At 36.1% G+C, this 25,212-nt stretch overlaps 1 long non-coding RNA gene across 1 annotated transcript in view; it reads left to right on the top strand.

Moving 5' to 3' along the window:
• Window positions 1-25,212, top strand: part of LOC106628147 (uncharacterized) — a 57,435-nt gene that overhangs the window by 16,823 nt on the left and 15,400 nt on the right. The window contains exon 2 of the long non-coding RNA XR_015772941.1: window positions 6,065-6,272. This is a non-coding gene — a long non-coding RNA (uncharacterized LOC106628147). The remainder of the gene's footprint in view (window positions 1-6,064; window positions 6,273-25,212) is intronic.

The raw sequence follows: 25,212 nt of genomic DNA on the forward strand, positions 1-25,212 counted from the left end.
TTGAAAACAATCTCTGGCTCATGGTAGCTTTCAGTCCTCACCCAGGAGGTGTTTGGGAGAGTGCTGTTTGGTCCTGGCCTCAGCCATGCCAGTGTTCTTCGAGAAACTGGGGAAGAGGTGCCAACAGTAGTGTCCCTGGCACCATTTAATGTTTCAGAGAAGGTGTAGCCAGCAGACTTGCAGGTGAATTGTGGGTGCCTTGGCCACAGCAACAAGATGAAAGGGTTGATCCTTTTCACAAGGGCTGCAGTTCCTTCTGTTTGTCAATCCCTTTGTCTTGTCAATCCCTTTGTCAATCCCTGAGATTTTATTTTGATGAATGCTGGAATGGCTTACTATTTTCAGCTGTTTAATAGTTTGCTGTTGTGATTGTATTTGATTGTGTTTGAATTTGTATTTCCCCAAGGATAGGGAAAGGGATTCTGTAAATATTATTTGTTTTAATTAATAAATGTCAGCTTCTTTTGTAATGTGGTTGGGCAGCAAGGATGTGCACAGGGATAGTGACCAGTAGGGCCAGAAAGGCAATGCTGTTTTTATTCCTGCGCCACATTCACCAGAGTCCCTTTGCCACTGTTGCCAGAAACTCTAATGCCACCAGGAAGGACATTATCTATTATAAAACCCTTGCTAAAGCCCCAAGCTATTGAAGGCAGGCAATAAATTTCTTAAATATCTTTCCTGAGAAAGATATTAAGAAATTATTTTTATGACTTGCAGTTTGTTGCCACAATCCACAGACTCTGTAAAGCAGGAGCTACTGAAAGGATGCACTTGGTCAAAAGGTTTTGATTTGGGCATTCAGATTATTTTGATTCCTTGTAGGCTTCTCAGGAGATCACCAGGATTATTTTGTGCCAGTATAATCTTTCAAAGTACATCTTCATTCTGAAGTATCCTCTATAGCCTGATGCGAGCTCTGGTTGAATTTGGCCAAGCACGTTAACCAGGCTTCTGCTAACTGAGTCAGACCATTTGTTGGCTGCGGTCTAGGAGGCACACTGTTAGCCCAGGAGAAGAGGTTTCTTTCTGGTGATTATTTTGTTAACTGGGAAGACTTAAAATTTCGTGTTAATAATACTTTACAAATCTACAGGTCAAAATCTGAAATAAACTACAATATTTTTATTAAATGCTAATATATCCTGGGCAAATCAGTGATGATACAGGACCATGAAGATTCATTGTAGTCTATTAAGGTTGTGTCTACATTCTCAAATGAGTGTATCTATTCCGAGAACTATCTTGGATAAGAAAACAAAATATCTTGGGTATTTTTGCTATTCTGAAGCTTTCAGTTAGACTGTTAGTTGAGTGAAATGTTCTGTGGAACAAATGCTGTTTGCTTAACTCATGGGAGCTAGTCTGCTTATTTCAACGAGTTATCAAAGTGAACTGGATTTTGTTGTTTGGAAACTATTCAGAAAGCTGTGCTATATTTTTGTGGAGGATCTTCCACTAGTGTGGATGTCATTATATAATTAAATCAATAGGAAACCGGTGGGGAAATTAGAAGGCATGGCATTGAGTTTGCAATGTTTTAAGATTAACAAACACACCCTTGAAGGGGGGCATGCAAAAGGCAGATGGACCCAAATTCCGATACACTTCAAATGGTATTAAGTAATGTTCATGGTTATTTCTTGTGCTGTATATTTAGGGCTTCTGTGGATATACAGCACTGGAATTATTATGTTCTAAACTAAGAATTTTAGAGTGGTTTTAACAAATGTTCTATTCATCTGTAAAATTTGGAAATGTATTCTGTCAATGGAGGTTAGTACATAAAGACTGATGACTGTTGAAAAAAAAATGTGAACTTTTGTTTGAATATAACTATTTGTTTTGATGGTAATTGAGGCAATTCCTTCACTTTCCACAAACATTCATTAGATGATATTCTGTAGAAAAACTGTCACATGCAATGATGCATTTCTGCATCCATATGAATGCCTGAACTGGAAGTCTGCGTGCAGCTTTTAGGGAAGCCTTTGATGGGTTGTGAGTTTACCAACCAAGGGTAAAAAAAAGATGTCAGGTGATTGGGGTGACCAATAACCCCCTATAAATACTAATCTATGAGTAGTTGATTCCTAAAATACACAAAACCGTCATTTTAGTGAGTAGCTCGTGAGCAATCTCATGGGCAGAAGTATGTTGGCAATTACTCATTCAATAATTTGTGAAAAATATATTTGCTCATTGACATTTTGAAAAAAAAGAAGATAAATCTCTTAAATGCATTGCAGGGAAATATCTTGCCAGCTAACGACCGAAAACACACAACTCCATTTACAAATATTTAGCCACTTTCTGATTGATATTTCTGAACTTCTGATATTTTTTACTGGAAGAGGTCTGTCTAGATCCAGACAGAACTGTTTGCCCCCGTTCCCCAAACAGGAGAAATGTAACCCCAGAGTTGTGACACAATTAGAACAAAATCCAAAATCTACATGAGCGGCTTGTTCCTGATCTGAATTTTGCAGCTGGATAGCTTTTTTTAAACAAAATTTCAATTTTTTATATTTGGATATGTTAAAAAAAATGGATTGCAATTTAACTTTGAACCAAAATTCACTTCTGAAGGCTGTTACGCATGAGCATTAGGGATACCAGTACACATTTGAAAATGCAGTTATTGGCAGTCATTAGTTTAAACTCCTCTGCAGACCACAGGTAGATCCAGAACAGCTTATAGCTCATAATTTATGATCTGCTGCACTTACAAGATTTATGAGGGCCCATTCCTGCATCATTCCCTTCTCATTGGCCCTGAGAATCAGTTCTCCCATGCTGCTCCTCTGTGACATGCCTTAGAGGTCCAAAGGAGATTTGTTTCCTGTGTCTCCTTCTTTGCTGAAACTCCCAAGAAGAAAGGTCATTTTTAAGGGTGTATTTTTGTGATGCAGACATGGGAAATGATTGTTCAAATCTACTGACAGATTTATTTCATGCAGGATACATGAACAGTGCTTGTAACTGGTGGTCCATATGTGCATGGACTGATTTCAGATTGGTTGCTTAGCTGGAATAGCTACTTCAAATTACAAGATTATTTTTGCAATTTCAGCCTCATTTCAGTAGTGGCTGGACAACAGACCCCATCACGTATAGACACAGAGCTCTTAATGTATTCCTTTTCTGGCTTGAGGAGGTTGGAGGGGAGTAATATAATTTCCTGACACAACTGTTTATTTTTTACAGTTTTCTAATCAAGACTAAGTTCCTAAAGCTCTATATTACTAAAATGGTTACATACTTTACTAAAATTTCTTCTGGTTTTCAAGTATACAATGACTACCATAGCATAGTCAAAACAGTACCCTCCATTATAATTTGGTGGTTTAAAATTTCCTTTAGAAATAAAACAACTGAAGTAGAGATATTTAATTGAACTTCTTCCTGAAATATACAATGTTTTTGTTTATATTTTTGTTTTTCAGCTTTCTTCTGAATGATTTGCTATCCAAAACAAAATCAGGGCTTTTCTAGTACACAGTAATTAAAAAAATGAGCACTAACAAGTACTAGAAAATGAGTTTTGTTCATTGTAGACTGGTGACCTGTACTGCAATGCAGAAAGTAGATGATGACCTGAAAGTCAGAGAGACTGAAAAGAGTGACAAAACTTATTACAAAACGATTACTAAAATTGTTAAGAAATTTGTGCTTTGAGGCAGTCATGTGTCTTTAAGCCTGTCACGATGCAATTCAGCTTCTTCTTTTTTAAAGTGTTCAGTGATGAGACTGAATAAAACATTCCCAGGAACTCTGGTAACATCAGTGCTGCTGGCCTGAAATATTCCACTTTTTGTCATAGCCCTTCTCCTGACATGGCATGTGTTAGTACAGCTTACCCTGTTATCAAATGTCCCCCTTCTTCTGCCCCATTCTCCTTTCAGCCAATGGGAATTACAGTATAGGTTTTCTGAGAACAGGGGCTGGCCCCCTTTTTTGGGATTTCTTTTCTCAAGAAACAATAACTTTGCACAGTGCCTGATTGGTTTGGGGGGATTGTTTATGGTAACTTCTTGAGTTCCACAGGGTTTTTGTGTTTTCTTTTATTGTTGCTAATTTAAATGTATTTTTAAAGGGGGAATTAAATTACCTAGAAAGGAAGATATTGATGCAAATTTCCTTACTGCTGAGTTAATAGGATTGAAATTAGGAGCATGTACATATTTTCAAGAAGCATCAAAAATATATAAATACAATTTAGGGACCTTAGAAAGACTTCAGTTTTAACAGAAATATAATTGCTCATCTGTTTTTTAAATGCCATGGCCAAGACTGAAAAACTCTTTGCACCTTCAGTGATTCCTCAGGGTTGTGTTGAACTCTTCCTGAGAACAACATCCTGGATAGCTGTCTCCCTGGTTTTTTCAGGGTATTTTGAAGACTCCCCAGATGAAGCACTATGACAATTATGCTTTACAATCCATTCCACTATATGTCTTTATAATTTTACCTGGAAATTTTGTGAGTGAGTTCCAACAGCAAAACTTAAACTATGAAAGTGTTGTAACATGTACATATGTACATGCAATTATTTTGCAGCTCAAGAACACTAAAGTCTCTTTCTGAGATTAGCACTCTTTAGCCAATGAAATACTACAAAAATATAACCCTTCTATTATTTATTTCTCCTTTTGTGTATAGCTGCCAGTGCACATTCAACCCAAAGGATCTCACGGTGCTTTGCAAATGACATATGTACAGGAATTCCTTCTACACTGAAATGCCCAGGCTTAGAGGGTGGGCTGCAGCCAAGAAAATAATTAGCTTATAGCACATTGCATAATGTGTGTGAACTGCATGTGTGTAAGGATAATTCTGGCCAAGGGCATATCAGACAGTACATCTCACCAGTGCATCCTGCTGGAAAAGTCTAATATTGAAAAGCTCTATTAAAATTTTAAAAACTATCAACAATCTTCTTCATTGGCAGTCAAGTATGATCCACTATTATTTTCTTTTTATTTACACATGTACATGTATTTTAATACCCATACATACAATTAAAATGCTGATTTATCATTGACATCCCTAAAGTTCTCTTTTTACAAGTATTTTCCTTTAAGTGCCAGGTTTTAATAACTGATGAAAAAGGGAGTTAGAATAAACTTGGCTTATACATCTGAGAGGAAAATATACATCTGTATTGACTAAGATAGGACAGTATGCATTTATATTGACTACTGACAGACATCTCTGAGTACCAGCCCATACACAGACTTACTTGTATAAACTGTGAGCTAGACAGTGAATTGTGTTTGGGCATTTATCTTATTTAAATACTACAGCACCTGCTGCCTGTTTCTGGTTACTTATGTAGTGCTGCTAGCTTGGAGATCCCCAAACATTTTACCAAGGCTAATTGAGGAATAATCCCATTTAAATGGGAAAAAAAAAAAAAAAGAAAGTAATAAAAAAGATCCAACAAAACCCTAAAAATTTTTCCCTGTTTAACAAATGAGAAACTACCAAAGAGTTCTATGATATGTCTTTGTCAATAACACATGGTGAACCCTGAGTTAATACTTATTGTCAAAACTGAGTGCCATAACTGGACCTGTCAAACTCTTTCTCTGACTGGGTTTATCCATCAGTTTGCTTTTGGAGTAGAAGCAGCCAGTTGTTGTGGAACTGTACAATCCTATCACAGTGAGACTGTTTTTCCAAGAGCATCCACAACAGCTGCAGTGTTGGCTAGTAATTATAAGAAGGACAACAATTCTTAGAGCCTCCCCAGTAGTACCTGTGTTCTATAACAAAGTCTTTTCATAGGAGACCTTCAATAAGTGCTCCAGTGTCTTGCAGAGAAAAATATGTTGATGTGACCTCTATACTTGCGTGAGAAGGGGCATTGTTTACCTCAATCTTTACCATAAGTCTTGCTTTCTAAAGAATTTAACTTAGCTCCTCTAACTTGTTTTCCTTGCTTTGTCCTCTCCTTTCATTCTCCTCATCTCTGCACTGACTCCCAGGATGCCTCTATTCCCAAAATTATTATACCAACTCTCAGTTAATGTTGCTATTCAGGTACTGTCTCTTTCTGCAGATTCCTCAGGACAGATATCTTCTGCAAGTCCTTTCAGAGGAGATCTACCAGTGAGATGTCCACAATAACAGATTGAAAAGGATGATAAAACAAAATGGCAAGGACTATGTGGAACCAAACAGCAACTACTGGCTGTCTTCTTGTAGAAAACCCTTACACTGCTCAAGCGTCTCTACTCTATTCCTCCCTTTTCTTCATGCCCCCTAAGGTATGTTTGGAAATAGTCTAATTTAGCATATTAACTTCTCAGGAACCAGTGTTTTAAAATATTTTTACCTGTATTGAGATATATGCATGTATGGCATTGTATCAATAACAAGAGAAAAGGCATCAGCACAGTTCCTTTAGCTCAAATGTATGCATGCTAACCAAAGGATTCATTATTTCTGCTCTTCCATGCTTAGATTTCCAAATCAGATCTTTCATGACAAGGCTGTAGATGGAAAGCCATACTTTGAAATAAAACTTTAAGAAGTAAAGTGGGGATAAATGATCTCTATAAATGTAATCCAAGTAGTTATTATTTAATAGCTGATATTTTTGCTTCTCCCTTCCCACTTACTGCTGAACACCAGCAGCTTCTAAAGGGAAAGAGCCTGACAGGGGAAAATAGCTGATTTTTTTTCTGGAAAATAGGGATTTCTTTCTGGAATGTCTGTAAGTGCTGGTATGTACACACTAAAGTGTGCATGCATTAACTGGAATCAGCAGCTTTGAAACATTTTATGTACATGGTCTCTCTATGAAAAAAAAATTAAAGAAAGAAAAGAAAGATGGTTCAAGCTCAAATAAATTTCCAGGCTGATTTGGTCAGACAAACAGTAATGTGGGAATATGTAGCCAGGATGCAAATGCCTACATAATGGATATGCTCTCTGAGTGTAACTGAGCGTGCTTTCTCCATGTATGTCTGCATGTCAATGAAGTGTTTTGTATTTATTTTTCTGTGTGTCTGTCTGGACATGCTTCCAATCCAGTTCATCCAAGGCAGTGTAAGTCATAACAATACTCATTTGGCTGTGTTTGTCAATGCAGATATTTGAGTTCATTTGAGTTCTGCATGTCCTAGTCAGGACCTGTGCTTGTCCATAATATATGTATGCGTGCATTCATGAAGATGTGGTTAACTTGCTTTGGTCTGATCTGGAGAGGTGAATAACTCTGTGCAGAAGAGTGTATACAAGGGAAGTTTATTTTCACTAGTTTGCAGACATTTAGTACATTATTAGTGTACAGAATGCCAACCACTGACTACTTGTGACATAGGGTTAGTAATGATCGACAACATTAAAGATATTTTAATTTATTAAGATAATTATGTCCATATTCTTGCACAAAACTTATTCTATTTTCTCTCATTCACACACACAAAATTACACAAAGTTACAACAGTGTGAGAGAGCTGGCCTTTGTTTCTTAGGGGAATGCAGAATACGGCCAAGACTGGTTTTAGGAGGTTTTTTTGTTTGCTTTTGCCTAATGCTTAGAAATACAAACCTTTAGATTTCTATGCCAAGTTTGGAAATTGCATCCCTACTAAATGTTTTACAGGCACTTTGAGCTGTCTGGTAAGCCAAAGTGAGAGATTATATTCATCATTTGTTCTGTCTACTTAATTTGTTAAGTGAAGTAACCTTCCCAAAGTGGAAGCATTTCACAGTTTTCCAAAGAACCAGGAAATCTTTTTTTTTTTTAAATGGCAACAGAAAGAAAAGTATTTCAGTCTCCAGCACTTCAGATAAAAATAAAGACTTGATTTTTCATTGCTTCATTTAATAATTTAGGCCCATGCAAAGTGAGTGCAAAAGAGGTATTGATGATCTATTTTGCACTATTTTCTCACCTGAGTCTTGAAATGTGATTCCCTAATATGATACAGACTACCAGCATGGTGAAACAGGTGCTTATACAGAGCTGAGTATACAAAGGGCAAGACAGCAGAAAATTAGGGCATAGGGGCCTATCCCAATTCCCCCAAAGGAAATGGGAACTGGATTAAGCCTAAACCTCTAATTACATACGGGTAATAGTCTATCAGAACTCCCACAGCAAAAAGGGAGTTGGATCAAGCCCAAGACTCTAATTGCATTTTTTCCTTGCCATTTTTGTTCATATATTTTGTTTACTCTGGCTCATCATTACATTATTTTGTAATTATTATGATAGGATTAGTGGCCATTAAATATCTGATTTCTGAATGGTATGGCTTGTTCCTTGTCAGTGATGTCCCTGATCTATGTCAGAAAGGTTTGTATATTCTGGTTGGTATAGCAAGAGAAAGATACATTTATCTAATTGACTGAAATGGATCAAGGCTTATATATTTCCTACCAGCACCTCGAAGAGCCATACTACTTTCCTGTGTGTGGAAAACAATACAGTGCTATTTTCCTCCCTTTTTTTATCCTGGTATTCATACCAATGCCTTTGAATTTCTGTAGTGAGGCCTGGATATATCTAAGGAATTTTATAAGAAAAAACGTTACTGGCTATGTGATAGATAGCTATTACTTGGAGAAAGTTACAGTGCTATCTGTCATTTTGGAGCACCCCAATACATTTGTTCGGTTTGTTCAATACCAGATTTCCTCCTGCTCTTCTAATATTAACTCTGCAGTGGTATCAACATGTCATCTGTAGTGCAGATGTTTGGAGATTTGTCCCTTCTTTGAATCCCATCCCCAAACATCCCAGCTCTAGAGTCAGAAGAGAGTTCTGGCACATTCCAGGCAACAAGGAGTGTGCCCATACTTCCAGTGGTACCCTGACTGCGGCATACTGGCAATATCACAAAGACAGGGCTATACAGAGGCCCTGATACATGATGGGAATTCTCACTGATGACAGTAGAAACTGCATGCGTCAGTCTAGGCAGGACTCCAGGTAGATGATGTCAGCATGGCTTGGAACACATCAAAGTAGGAAATACATGCTGGAGCAAGGGGCATTTCTGCAGTCATTCCTCACAACATAATTTTACTTAGTCGCCCATTAATAATGTCCTGAGACAGAAGGGTACAGCTTTATTTTGGAGATTTTATTGATTTTGCCTAATTTGTACTTTCAGTTTGTGACCTTAATATGTAAACTCAAAATTAGGGGAGGGCTTTAGTCAAGACAGGCGTAGGTTTCTGGAAAAGTTTTCTCACAGCTGTGGTGGAAACAGGCAAGCAAATTAGCTATGGATTTTGATTAATTAATAAAACGGTTTAGATAGGAAGGTTGTCCAAAACAGGAAGGTTTTACTCATCAACATAGGAGATTTCATTCTCTGTATCTATCTGGGGAGCTGGAAAAGAGATAATTATCAATACTCATTGGAAGGATATGGTGAATCATTGATATAGCTATTCTTTGCTTTCTGAGACAGAAAGACTGACAAATTTGGAGGTGTTTTGTTCCCAATTAATATACTTTTGGCTACAGCAGAAGTACAGAAACTTTGAACCAAATAGTAGAAGACGTGTCTGTCAATTAAACTATCCAGGAGATGTATTGGTAAGTGACCTTCGGTTACAGAAATATAAAGACTAAGTAACCTCAGTCACTTCACTGGAATCATTCAAGACTTAAACTGACAGAAAAGAGGAAGGAACGTCTTTATCTCTGAAACTCTCTTATCGCTTTTAGAACAACACAGCCTTAACGTGTATCTCCTAACTGCAGTAGGAAATATGTTTTTCTTTCAGACTGAACAGTATTTTGGTGTTTAGCTCACTTGACACAGTGTCTGTCAAAGAGGGCCATTTTTTATTTGTGAACTTAGAAACCTGATTTGCAGTGTTTCCAATATGTGCATTAAAATTTGTAGGGCTGTATCTCACTGTAGGCTTAGCATTTGTTAATGTTTGAAAGGGACGTTTGATTAAGAAAAAACAGGGTGAAATACATCATGATAAACAACAACAAAATGTTTAAAAATAGATTCAATTCTCTTGATTAAAACAGATTAATTTTAAAATTTTCAATGAAGATTAGTTAGAACTATATCAATGATTTGTGAAAAGTAGTATCCGAAGGCCATTTTAGTGACTTTGAGTTTGCTGCCCTGGGCTATGTGGAGCCTGGGAACTCAGAGAGGCAGAGGATTAAGCTGGCCAGTCCAGCTTCAGTGTTCGTGACACCAACACTCAGATACTTCAGGCTGTGAGATGCAAGTAAACTTGCAAAACTGCTTCATTCAGCAGTTCTGTGTGCTTGTGGTAACAAAGGTAAGGAACCTATTTAAAACATATACTTTAACCAAAATATTTACCTTAGCATTGCTTTTTGGAAAAAGCAATGTAAAAATACCTGTCAGATCCATTTTAAAAGATAGGTTCTCTTTTGCCATGAGAGAAAACCACGTCTTTCATCAGTGGGGTCTGACACTGAGGTAAGCAGGTCTTCTCTGTATAGCTTTAGTGACAAGACATTGTCATGCTTCCCTCCCACCTCCTTAACAACAGGTGCAAAGTGTGATACGCCTGCAGCCAGTGAAGTTGTTGGAGTCTTGGAGGGGTTCAGAGGGGCTGTCTCTGGCAGAATTCTTCAAGAAAGGGGAAAAGTGCAGGTTTTGTAATACAGATTTTTAAAATACCTAAATTGCACGTAATTCAACAGCCAAGCATTTTCTTAAGCACTAGTATCAAGATACTGACTAAAAAGTAAATAATACGAAAAATTTCTGCTAGTAAAATCTTCTCTTTCCTAATATAAAAGAAGGCAGAGAAAATATATTGTATATGCAAAATGTTTTTTTGCTTTTTTTGAAGGAAAGAGTGTGTATAAAGAAAACTATTTGAAATAAGTTTAAGAAAAATGTGCTTGAATGCAATAATGTAAAAAAAAAAAACTTTACAAGATTTTACCTGTATCTGTAGTTCATTGTAACCGGGGGAAAACTGATTCTTCTGCAGAGTGCAGACAAACAGACAACATTCCACTGGCTTGGACTGGGGCTCTGTGTAGGTGACATGTTGGCCCTTGGCACAGAGTGACTTCACAGTGCTAGGAGATACCATTTTAAACAGTTAATTAAACTAAAGTTTAAATGTTTTAGACCCACATTTCAGCCCCCAAAATCTGAAAATAAAGGACCATCTTACTTCCTCTCATAGTCTTTATTGCAGATCTCTGTGCTCCAGTCCTAAGAGGTCATGATGCTTTCCCAGGCAGACTGAGGTCCCACTCTGTAACTCATACAGGTAGTTTGCCAGTGTTTCACTGATAAAAGTACATGTCATGGATCTGAATTCTTACTGGAATGCATGAGAGAAATTGCTAAAATCATTGCAGCTGCACAGGTTTGCATCAGTAACTTTGGCTTTAGTTTGTCAGAAAAATGTGGAGATCTTCCCTCTCAAAATGTTTGGAAGTTTTCTGCCATGGGTCAGTGCTATGTACCACCTAACCCCAGTTTCACAGAGTACATTTATGTGTAGGCAACTGATTTCACGTGCTAGGAGTGGGAAGGGTTTTGCAGTCACTTCCCTGTATGATGTGTGCCATAAACCTCCTGTAAAGAGTTAACACCACTGGAGGCTAATCACAGAAGACTTGCTGACCTCAGGGGATTTCATCAGACCCAAGCGCTTTTGTGATCAGACCCCATGAAGACGTTGCACAAGTCATGCATGCGTTGAGGGTTCAGTTGTTGGTTTTTGAAAGCTGGTTAATGGCTGTTGTCTTTAGTGAAAAAAAAGTGTAATAAAAATGTTATTTTCTGCTTAATGCAGAATGTTTTAACTTCTCAGAAGATAGCTCTTAGTCTTTGCTTGCCCATCCGGCCCCTCGGGCTGGTCACTTTCATAGCTGGGTTGTGCAGCTGATGGTGCAAGAGCACAGCAAAGACGATGTACCTGAGACTGCAGTCAGTGGGAGAGCTACACAGAAGAGCCCTGCCACTGTCAACAGACCAAACTGTGACCATTAGATTCCGGTTCAGTTATAGATCTTTTAAAAAACAAAATCTAAGATTAAGATGTTTGGTTAACCCTTTGGAAGTGAGTACTTGTAAAAGGCGGTGGAGGGGGGGAGGGGGAAGTTTTTCTAGGAAAGCACTAAAGTATTGTGATCTATTATGAAAGGGCTAATAAAGGGTAAAATCAGCAGCTCTATGGCTCGTAATACCTGTGGAGCAGATACATTTTTAAAGTGGACTAACTATTTTCATACCTTGTAACAGTTACCTTACCTGTATAAAAGTACATTTTCTAGTTTAAATAATTGTCTTTATTAATGATTAATGAGCTGTGAACTTGAACTTACTTTATTTACAATTAAGGAAATATTCAAAATCACCTGAATAGCCCTAATTTGAATTTATCAGCAATGCTTTTAAAATATTTTTTTAGAAGTTCAAAATAGGACAACTTACAAATTACATTTCAAATAGTTTCACATCTCCCTTAAATAAGTTTGTTATACATCTAGACTGAAATTTTAGATGTTCTGTTTTAATTTAGTGAGACAGTTTTTGGCTTAAAATAGGGTAATTCTGAATGGAAAAGTTATCAAAGCTTTATTTTTGGCAACAGCTTTTCAAAACGACACAAGGTGTAGTCTGCTGTGCCTTGTGTAGTTTCAAGCTCTTGCTCTGCTTGAAGTGCTCACAATTTTGTATGATCAGGCCCATAACTACCTTTGTCACCACAAATAGAGCCATCAGTGTCACGCCATTCCAAAAAAATATGTTAACCCTTTCCTGCCCAGCACCTTCTCAAAGACTTGCTTCAACTCGAACAATTCAAAGAACCAGCTTTGAGAGGAGTGGAGGGCTTTGGTGGTTGATTCAGTAACTCTTTAACAGATCATCTTGATTTAACTCCTTGTTTTGCATAATATAAAGGAGTTTTCACCAATTCTCCCTCTCTGTTCCTGGTTCACACTTTCTGTGTTTGCTGGGAAAATTTATTGCCAGTTTGCTTCTTTGTGGGGGGACAGGTGAAGCCTATGACTTAACAGCAAATAGACTAGAGGCATCAAGGTCACAGCTAAAATAGGTAGAACTACTAATTTTTCCAGCTGTATACTAGCAAAAACATGCATCACAAAGGCCTGATCTTAACCAGCCTCCCATGCTTTTCCATTGCCCTCACTATTTGACACCTGTAGGTTTGTGGATTGGAAGCCAGCTTTCATCCCAGCTGTTACTGGTGCCCTGGGTCCTGAGCATGCAGGACCTGTGTGCTTGGGACCACCCCAGTTTGGGGGCTTACAAGTATCCTGCTCTGTCTCTGCACCACACTCTGCTTGGGTTCAGAGGCAATTTTACATGTGACTAAATAGCACTGCTTACTGAAGGAGTTTATAAATCCTGGGGACTAGATTGAAACAATTAGTTCCAAAATAGTTTTGTCCTGTAAAATAGCTTCAATCAACATCAGGACTAAATATGCTTTCTATTCCTTATTGAAAAAAGTAAGGAATTTCTGCTGGCTGTTTGGAAGCTAAATCCTACAACCTCTAGTGAATATTCATGCATATTCATAAAAATAGTATCAAGGAACTCAATAGAAACATTTCTGTGGATCAGAATTATTCCTAGGAGTGCAGATTAACATAATATAGACCCAGAAAAATCTCCAATTGATAATGCTACAATGCTTCCTCTTTTGGCACCTAGCTTTTAGAGCTAAGTTTTAAAAGCAGTAAATCAAAAGTAAGAGTTAAAACTTTTAATTGCATGTTTCCAAGTGCATTATACATAAAACAACATTAACTATTCCAAATGAATTAGAAAACAAGTAAAAAAGCCTTTAGCTGTAGTTTTGGTTGAGTTTCTTTTCTTGGATGTTTGGGATCTGCTATAATCACTTCTACAAAAATTAAAATCTTCAGGACAAGCAGCTTGAATTTTCAACTAAGTAAGCAAAATTTTGCACAGTACTAGAGTTTTTAAAGTAAAGAAATTGGTGATTTGATTTGTAACAATAATTTGCAAATTTAACTTTGGAACCAGCTTTTTTTTCCAGATGAGGCAGGACCAGAAGTAGCCAGAACATTCAGAGAAGGTAACTATATAAGCTTTCAAAGCTGCTTTGGTAACATACTGTCTATCATAAACATAATTTTCACAGAATCATAAATCCATATTTTCATATGAAAAAAAATTTCATACAAGCCTCTTGACCTCCATAGTTAATTTAGGCAAAATATCTACTGCCTTTAAATGTATTGCCTGAAAATGCTTCTTTCAGGGGAAAAAAAAAATGTCTTGAGCTTTATGTAGCTTTTATTTGAATATATTACATATTGTGAAATATTGACATACAGAGACAGGTCCTTTTAATTGTCAAGAATTTGGACTTGAAGGAAAGTAAAAATCAGAAAAGATTAAAAGTTAGGGAAAACATTTTAGAACTGCAGGCACCAGCCAGATAATTTCAGTGGGCAGCTTTTTTAAAAAGTGAATATTTATACTAAATGGCATCCAGTTCAGAAATAATTTTCAGGGAAGATATTTTCTTATATTCTGGGAAGTTAGACTCATAATAGCCAAAGTACTACGTAGCATGCAGCTAAATATAAAATAAAATAAGCTCAGTTATCTAATATAGATATAAATACAAGTATTTGTGAAATCTATTTACAGTAGTGTTTTATACCTTAACATAGAGACAAAAAAAACAAAGTGGAAATATTGTATACTTTAGCTAAAATACCAACTAATTTTTTTTTCCTTTTGCTGGAATTATTTCCTAGCAGTAATAAAAAAGATTTAAATTTTAAATTTAAATAAAGATATCAAATATGTCCAAAGAATAAACATACCTAATTGTTACTGAATTCATATGATAAAATTTAGGAGACAGTTGGATTTTAAATTCTTTTGGACTGATCCTGCTCTCCTGAAATGAATGGTAAAATTCCATTTGCCTTCAAAGGGAGCTGAATTTTATGTCAGTTTTTAAAATAGAATTTATTAACTCTTCAGTATTCTACTAAATAATAAAACTTCAGTGTTTGTTTAAAATCAAACTAACAAAAAATTTAGATTAAAATCTAAGCAAACAAGGATTAGCAAATACTGTTAAAAAAAGCTTTTGGGAAATAGCTATTGGTACCCTATTGGCTGATAATTTACTAAAAAGTATTCAGCCTTATTTTTCTACTGTTTTAAGTTGTTTATAGGACTTGGATGTTTTATATTCTTCATTAATATATACAGGATGCAAAAGAAATAAAGCCCTGCCCTTGCAGAATAAAGGTAGAAATATGTTTTGTCAATTAAAACAATTAAATCAAGCTGCTGAATTTAAAATTTAGTTACCTAAGAACTGACATTTTAATGTTAGCACTAGAAAATAAAATAGAGATATCTTTGCATCAAAGAAGAACTTCTTTTAACAAGATATACAAATTTGGTCTTTCAGGCATTAAAAAAAATATTTGTATTTGTGAATTTAAATTTGTGGTTTAGTAAATATATTGTTTAAATAGTTGGCAGAGATAACCTTTGAAAAAGGATAATTGGTAGAAATAAAAGTTAAAGTTTGTGCAAAAAGAAAATACTTTGATAAGGGCAAAGAGTAAGCACAAGTCAGATTGGGATTCATCACTATCCCATGAATTGCTTTATACCATACTAATGCATATGACTTTAAGACAAAATTGTTAGAATTGTTACTCACCCTTACTGAATATGTTTCTATTAAAAAGTTATGTTTTTTCCTCCTTCAAAAATTGTTATTGATTTTTCTATAGAGAAGCAGAAAAAAAAAAGTAAATTTGATCATAATTCACAAATACTCTTTCTATTGAAGCAGACTTTTTACTCTGAAATTACTAATAGGAAATTATTGTAACATTTTTTTACAAGTTAATTTATGTAAGAAGCTTTTTGAAAGTTATAATATTATCTTATAACTGACTGTAGCTAGAATACAGCCTTTTTTCAAATTGAATACTGTACATAATAATTAACAAAACATGTGGCTGTAGATACAGTTGCAATTATTAGGAACATTAATTTGCATTGTTGAATCTTAGTGGGGAATTTGTTCTTTCTTAAGGCTCTCAAGTAGTTAGCAATGAAAACAAATTGAGATTAAAAGAATCTGTTTCAAATCTTCCTTAAAAACCTGAAAAATGTTTCTAAACCTTTAAACATGGTTTGATATATTTTTGCCTGTAATGTATAGGTTATTTATAAATACTTTCTTGGATAAAATATTTCTATTTATGGATCGTTCATATCTCATTAAACTGACTGAGCAGACAGGGTTACATCATATTTGTTTGTAAGTTTAGCTGAGACTTATTTAATAGAAAAATGAGCTAGATAAATATCCTAAATTAAGTTTTATCCAAATAATAGCACTTGTAATAATTATTTTATGTTAAGGCTCCTCTATTGATTGTGTATCTGGAAGCTCTCTGTTCAGTTTCTACTTAATATTCTTGGAGTTTTTTTCCATTTATGGCTTTCAGAATAATAAATACAATATCCCTGTTTTTGAAATTTACAATAAAGAATAAATATTGATTTTGTTTTGACATCAAGAGAAATTACTGACAGAAGGAAATATGCAGCAATTTTGCACAAATAACTTCATGAAGTTTTAAAGTCTTTGCAGGGAAGGAGTTAAAAGAACAAAAAGAAACTAATGACCCCTCATCCCTCCCATATTTGAATAAAAATATTTCTATATGTCTGCTGCAATTTTTTTAAGAGGGGAAACAGCTTTTTTGCTTTGGCACTGTATTAAAATTCAAATAATAACATTAAAATTCATGATGAGAGTTTTACCATGGAATTTAGCTTTTCAAAGGTCTGGACAGCTTCTTAAATTTGACTGAAACTACATTAAAAAATTATGTTTTCATGTACTAAGTAAACCTAAATGTTTACCTTGGAAAAGAATAACTGCATATATCTGATCTATGGAGAGAGGAACTCCACAAAGGTGATTTTATCAAAGGAAAAGAATTATTTCCATATAAAATTTAAATCAATGGGCATTTGTTTCTAGCCATATTAGTGCTATAACCAGTAAAATAAGGTAGATTTTTACTGAGTAAATGAGAGATAGGTACAGTATGATCTAAAGTGGGAGCGAGCTCAGAGTTGCCTCAGTGTAGTGGCAGCACATAAATGTCAAGGAACAAAGTTCAACTTCTTTGACTAAGTTTCCACTGAGATACCACCTTAAATTTGAATTTGCGAATTGTATGTGCTTCAATTAAATCATGGGCTTTTAAAACATATTAACAAACTTAAACATGATTATGTTATTAACTATTTCATTAATTAGAAAGAGAGCTCTGTATGATATAATGTAAGCCAAAAATGGAGAATGGAACTGATGGTGTTAATAATATGCTTCATTCTTTATTTTTAAAAGAACAGTTTTAGAGGAGAACAGTAAATTCACCAGAATAAATTCACAATTGTATATACCTCTATTACTTTTTGAAAATGTTTTGTTCTCCTGTCATTAATTATGACATTAATTATGTCATCTTTTTGCTCTCCAGAAATTATGCCAAAGTTGCTGAAAGGATAAAAATATCATCAACTTAAGTACCACAAAAAAGTTTTCAAGTATTTCTATATTTCATGTTACAATAAGGTGTATGTGAAAGATGATTGAATGTAATTCATTAATTAAAAAAATTCCAATTATGAAGATTCAGCTTTAAATTATTATTCCAGTAGACTCTTATTTTATAATATTATTTTTTTTTCTGTAGGGTACTGTAAATATAAGACAAAGTCCTACATTCAGAACTCCAGCTGATAATAGAATAAGATTAGACAAGGCAGGATTTGGAATGCAGTTTCCTCATTTCTGACTGTAATCTTATAACCATAGGAATATCTATGTTAGAGGTTCCAAATTGAATACTTTTCTTCTGCTACAGTTACCTAGATTTCTGTTCTATTTACTAAGATTAATATTTTTGCCACAGTTTTCATTGTTAAGAAATTTCAATAAGAAGACCAATTGCTCTGGTCTCTAAAAATCCATTTTGTCAGGATGAGAATTAATTAATACAGCTTTAATTTACTTTAAGTTTTCTCTTTCCCTTTTTCTCCCAGGTTAATTTGGTAGAGGGCAAAAATAGAACTCAGATTAGTGTAATTTCTGCCATGGCAGGGAGGTTGGAACTAGTTATCTTTAAGGTCCCTTCCAACTCAAACTATTCTGTGTTTCTGTAGCTTCCTAACTCATATCAAATCCTCTGTTTCTGTAAGACAAATTCTTGGGGTAATAATGACATGCTGCTACTAGCATGATTTTTTTAACCTAAAATATACCATTCATTAAGTTTAATTCACTCCAAAAAATCCAGTTAATTTGCCTCAATATTTATCAGAGTTGCAAATTGGGATTTTAATTATAAAATCTTAGTATTAATGGTCATTATACTTATCATATAGAATGCTATTTAAACAAGCCTCATGCTTTTAAGATTTAAAGCAACCATTCAAGTCATCTTCACCACTGTTCTGCTATAATAATGCAGTAAATTTGTATTTCATGACACAGGGATTTAAGATGAGATAGTACTATGTGCACAAGGGTATCTAATTGGAACAAAAAGAAAAGCAGTCAGAATATGAGGATATCTGGATTTAAGTGGGTTAGCACCAAACTTCTTTGTAAATTGCTATATGAAATTTTGATTCGTATAGAATCATAGGCTTGAAGATGTGAAATTACACAGACTGTGTGATGTATCCAAGTCCAGCCAAGAGCTCGTCAGTGATCACTGGGCTCATGTGACAGTTGTGACTTGTTGTACTTCAGCCTGACTCCATCCTGAAATGGAGTCCAGAGTGGAGAAGTGGATGAGGTGGAGGTACAGGCTAAGCTCTGCAGCTGGAACACAAGCCTGCCCATCCTCAGAGCAGCCCAGCTCTTAGATAGGAATCATTCCAGGTCTGTGGTACCCAAGTCCTCCAGAAATTTAGGGTCAGGCCTGTTTTGGTAAAAACTATTTGGCTACACTCTAGTGTACAGTGCAGTCAGTTTAAATTAGGTTGTACCTACCAGAATTTCTGTGTACAATATTCTGTATTTATGGCTTGGACACCATGATTATTTTAACTGCTTGCTTAAAAGAAACTGAAACTTTAGGAATAGAGAGGAATTATTTTTTTACCAAAGAAAAAATATACTGTATATAGGACAGACTCTGTATAGATAATATGCCACCTAACTGCTGGGTGTATTTATTCCTTATGCATATGAGATGGGAGGTAACATGAAGCAAGAAGGTACTAATGGCTGCTTTTGACTAACAACTGGTAAAAATTAAGTGGATGCTGACAGAATCACTTACCATTTGTGGAAGTTTCACATGTGTCTCATTTTCCAAATTTAATCAAAATTTAGAATTTTTCTTGTATATGTTTTCTGAAATTTCAGAGTTCACTGGTCACACAAAGATGCGCAACAATAGTGAAGTATGGGTCATATTCTTCAACTGCATGGCATACAAGCTCTGAAGGTTCACAAGGGGGAAAAAAAATCTCAGCCAGGTTGTGTCAATTAACAGTGTTCTTTACACAGTTTATTTGAGAAGTTCCACAGAGTAAAGTTTGAATTAATCTGCCCAACCTTCACTTTTCCTTGAGTTTATACTCCAGCAGCTTACAGAGTTGCTGGTTGCTATATAACTGGGACTGTTTGGTCCCAGTAAGACCCACTTCAATACTATTCATGTGAGAGACAAAAAACCTGAGCAGAAATACCTGACCTTAACCTATGTGAAGTGTCCACTTTATATTGCTTTATCAGGAATATGTACTTGGGCCCACAGCCACTGTTTACAGATGGGTCTGTAATCTATTATCATGTAGATAACTATCAGGCCAATTTTTTCTTCTTCTCTCCCCTTTTCTGATTTCTGATTATTTTAACTATGGTTGGGAAGCCAGAGAAGAATATTTTGTTATTACCTGTAACCAGAAGTCCTACAGTATTTAGACAAATACTGTAAAACACCATTAATAATGAGGTGCTGCAAAATCATATAGGACAGTAAGAAATATCCATGTAAAAGACTGACAGGGCTTAATTTTTCATAAAAATCTCTAGGACCATTAATGTAATTTTTATACAGCACTTTATTTTTTTTTTAATAGGAAAAGATCGAAGTAACACCTGTGATATTTCTGAAATCGGAACACTGCATTTTCTTTTTATGGAACTCTACTGAATTTTGTTTATTCCCATTTAAATTGTTACATCACACTCATAACTGCACTGTTGAAAAGCCACTCGCTTAGTGCTAATGAGTGTGCTTAGATACTTGAGAATGACTCGACTTGTTTCCCAGGAAAGGGATGGGAGTCCCATATATCCAAGATTAGTTGAACACAGCTTGGTTTACAATCCATGAATATGCATTCTTGAGGACTAGACATAGTATGGTTTTGGATGGTCTTCCTGAGGATAAAAATGGATGTTCTGTTAGTCTTCTGTTAGTAGATGGTTTCTGATCTTCATTATGCTACAAATTTCTAGCCAAACTTTTTGTTGTCCAGAGGGTGTTATTTTTTAACACTAGTGTGTTAAGGGGGTGGGAGAAGTAAGGGGTCTTTTATCTTGTGCAAAAAGTTTAATATTAACCGAGTAGAACCCCATTTGCCTAAGTGCCCTGGAATGTCAAATAAGATGTAGAAATACATTTATATGTAGAATACATGTATGAACGTGTAGAATATGGAGTAAAATAATTTAAGATTTACTGTGGGAAAATCACACACTATCTTCTCTCAGAAAAAGTTGGGAAAAGACTTGTGAGTGTACAGAGCTGGTCTAAGAACAAGAAAACAGAAGGATTTTTTGCCCATAAGTTGTTTTTGTAGCTGAAGCTCTTCAAAATGGCAGAGGGAAATAGAGCAAGCTCATCAGCTGTCTGCATACAACCCAAAAGGTACCACGGTCATAATACATTTCGAGACAGGTGAAGTCCCCAGGATTTTTACACATGCTGAGCACTCCCTCCAGCTGAGTTGTGTGTAGTTCTTTCCCATTCATCCACTAATATCTCATTCAGAAGGACCAATGCTTTCAGACTGTGAGGATCGTGCCCTACTTTTTAATTGTAGGATACTGAATATATGGCAAAAATATAGTCACTAAATTTTTTTAGTGACTTGGTAAGGTCTGATAAATCTACCAGTCAGCCCATCATCAGAGAAAGTTTTATGTATCTTTCTTTTAATCTCATAGGGAGGTAATTTGTGGTGCAGTTCTTTTTCCTGTTAACAGGCAGCATATGTGCTTCCTTATTTTGCAGTCTACTATATGCAATGTCATTATGTCCTTTTGTAGTGTTTATTGAACTTTCTGAATCTGTGATTTCCTTTTGATTCACCTCTCTCCCTGTCATTGTCTTGAATCCCTCCGTTTTACGAAGACAGATTTTTGTAATTGCTACCTGAAAAGTCACTTTTTCGGGGAGACTGGACCTACTGACAGCAAGCCAAGGCAGTTAGTAGATCAGTAGCTGCCCTAGATACTTGCAGGAGCTTCTCAGTCCCCAGCTGTCAAAACTGAGATATTCCTGAGAAACTTGGGGGTTTTTAACACTGTGAGTATCACCGTCCTTTGGCAACCCATGGTTTGAGAAACTGTTGTTTAGCAGAGGCAAAGTTTCCATTGAATGATGAATTCCCCAACAGCACAGTTTCAGAAAGCAACAGAAAGCAGGTTTGTTTAACCTGGATTCAGTGAAGGTCTGCTGATAGTGGCAGAGGACCTGCATAATTCCAGAACAGCAAAAGTTTCTGTGATAAGCTGAGTTACAGCTACCTTTCTCTCATATTTCTCTACAAACAAAATTATTCTTAGTAAGGGATACGAACCATAGAAGAAGTTTTGGTGCTGGTATATTTACTTTATATTTAAGGAAAGAATGAAAGTATTTTTCCCGAGATTGCATGAGTATTGTTTCAGGTCTCTTGATCAGCCAGTCTTTAGTTAGAAGTTGCAAAAGACTATTGGAAATCTATGAGGTTCTGTTACCTTAATTGTTTTAAATAGGGCCAGGTATCATTTATAATCCATGTGTTGTAATAGTCACTGTATCTCTGAGATAACCCTATTGTGCAAACAGGAAGATGCTGTTAGATCACAAGCCAAAGGAAGGGTCCCAACACTACTGGGATTCTCTCCATGAATTCCCATCCTCCGAGCTAGCTTGGTTATTGCTATGCTCATCTTGGTATCTCCTATGTGAATTTCCCATTGAGTTAGGATCAGGGCACTGCTTAAAGATCAGGAAAAGGTAAAGATAGCTAATGTCTGGTGTATTTGAGACTAAACTGGAGTGAAAGAGAGGTGAAAAGTCAGCGATCTTAGGCTGTGCTCTCCTCACCTGTCACAGATACTGTTTGACCTGTTCACATCTCTGTTCCTCCATTTAACCTACCTGTCATGACAGCTACTCTCCACTTGCAAGTATTATGAATAATGTGACTATTACATAGCACCAGATGTTATGCCTGGTGCCTTCCAAGACAAATACTTGAGCAAGTATTTGTTAATAGTTGTTCTGCTCCTTGTTTTCAGAAGGAAAAAGGAGAGTGCAGCAGACTGTCCTTGTGATAACCTCTTGTACTGCAGCATAACCTGTCAGAAGAGGGCTGCAAACCATTAGGAACCCCAAGGAGAGACCGCAGAGCCCTTCAAAACTGCTGGCATGGCTAGGAAAGGCATCTCATGGAGAGTTCCCTTCTTTGCACTTCAGAAATTAGTATAACATTAAGTATCTTTGAAGTAACACCAACCCTCTTTCCATCATCTTTCCTGTGTAACTGTCTTTGGCCTCTACCACTCTCATGGTATTTCCAAGGGTTCATTGAAATACTTGCCGTGAGGCCTTAATATCCTTTTAATTGGAAGATGAAAGATAAAAGGCAATCACACAGATAAAATTATCTGGTTATTCTAGTTTTAGAAACACAAAAATGTACAGCAAATATTTATATAAAATTCAGTTAAATACAGGTTAGAATGATCCAGAGTGCACCAAGAACAGCATTTAAGAGCAAAGCTAAGTTATGAAGTACATCCTTCAAAGGAAACTTTTGAAACAGGCCGTTGTATTTCCTGTAATCATTTATCTGATTCCACCAATATTAATTGATAGATTATTTAGTGATTCTTGAGTGTTCACTTAAGCTTCATGCTACATTAAAGAAATTGATACGACTCAGGGTTTTTGCCCTAAAAGCTATGCAAGGAAAGCTAGAACTATCAAAGTCTTTTTCCCAGGACACTATTACTGGGGCAGATGCAGCTGTGGGTGAAAGACTGATGTAAAATATATGCAATAGGTAATTCCTACAAAAACAGTCTATCAGCGGTGTGGTTGGACATTAGAAAGTTAGGGACAAACAATCTTAGATGCTGCTGTTAGGAAAGAGTGAATTTTGACACTTACGAGGAATGTGGATGGATACCCAGGGATGCAAATGTAGCATGTTGTGAATATGTAAAAGTCAGTGTTGTGATCATGCTTTCCAGTAAACTAAGTTTTCTGTGACCCGGGTCACAGTGGTCTGTTTTTGTATGGCACTGAGGCACCTTAAGGTGTGGTTTACCTAAATGATTGAATAACCCCACCAAACATGGGGTATATTTGCACGCTTGAAATTTAGTGTAAGTCTCATGTTGAACTTGCCTTGGAAACAAAAAGGATGTCTTCCGGGGAAAGGAGAGGAAATATTATGGTTGAGATGGAAGGCAAAGACAAATTCTTTGAGAGAGCAGTTACTCCTGTGTAGTAATATCCAAGAAAAGCGAAAGCAGGAATGTGTGCTACCTTGTACTGTGGAAGCTGCTCATGGTCTAGGTGTGTAATGTGACAATGTAAGTCAGATACACAGTGCCACAGATAACTGGGATAGAAAAGTGTGTGAATGTGGAGTAGATGAGTACATGATCACAATGCACTTGTGTTTTTATTCACATTTCATATGGTAAATTAAACAGTAGTGTAAATAAAACTATGATATAAGTATTCTCACAGGAGTTGCATATATGAGCTTTCGGTATTTGACTTTCGGCATGTAAACTTGACAATTTCTGTAAGCACATAGTGGTAATTTCTACGTGTGCTTGTGGGACACAGAATGTCTATGAAAGAAGCTGAAAAGTAACCGTTGCACGGCTCCTATAAACCTCTAAGTCTTTCCATTAAATCTCAGTGTCTCAGAAGCCCTTATGTCTACAAAGGCAGAAACTGCAGTGCTTTGATACCTAGAGGAAGATTCCACTCTATGTATATGTGCTTGCCTCCATGTGTGTGAGTTCACAGCCGTGTTTTGGAGTGTATACCATAGACAGGGAAGGTAATATAAAAGGGTACATACAGGTTTGGAAAAAATTGTATTTGGAAAATACAGATGCAAGCCAGTCTTTGTCCTGCTGTTGATTTAGTCGCTTAGAGCACTGTGGTTTATCCTGAAAAAATGAGGGTTACACAAATGTATGCTTTGGAAACTTTAGTTAGACAAGGTCCTGGTGCAAGACAGTAAAAGTTCTGTCTGGGCTGGAGTGTGTTTTATAGATTGCACTTGGCACAAGCAGGAGAAAGAGTTACCACAGCTGGTAGCAGGGACACACAGTGTTTCTTTCCCCATGCAAACCAAAGTGAACATATGCCCTCTAATTTCCTATGGCCTATGTCAAGAAGAGTATTTATTGCTAATTTAAAAGCATACAGAAAGGTAAATGCAGGGACCATTTTTTTCCCCTTGAGTTTGCGTAGGAAAATAATTAAAGGCAAACGTATGTTAAAAGGAATATATTGGTCTGCATATGGCATTCTTTTGTTGCATTTTACAGACCCAGTGGCCTGATCCTGCTATCACTGAAGTGAATGGCACATTTCTTACTGATTTCAGGGAAAGAAAAAGGCAGACTACAACCCAACATGAGACAGGTGGAAGCTGCTTCTTTAGAAGCATGCTACCCATTATATTTAGGCTCCCAAATTACTTTTTCTTAGTGTCCTGGGAAGTACATGGATACAAATTGTTTGTATTAGAAGCATAATGAGGATTGCTTAAAGATGCAAATGTTGTCTTTAACATTGCTGAACCAAGAACATAAAAGATTCTGCCAGTGCATGAAAGTGAAACTAGCTGAGAACAAAAGTGAAACCAACAGGCAACTCTCCCTTCCCAGGCTGAGTGAAATGCA

This window comes from Pseudopodoces humilis, chromosome 7 (assembly GCF_049639895.1).
Source record: "Pseudopodoces humilis isolate 2021_Gansu_Grassland_sample_001 chromosome 7, ASM4963989v1, whole genome shotgun sequence".
Taxonomy (NCBI): domain Eukaryota; kingdom Metazoa; phylum Chordata; class Aves; order Passeriformes; family Paridae; genus Pseudopodoces; species Pseudopodoces humilis.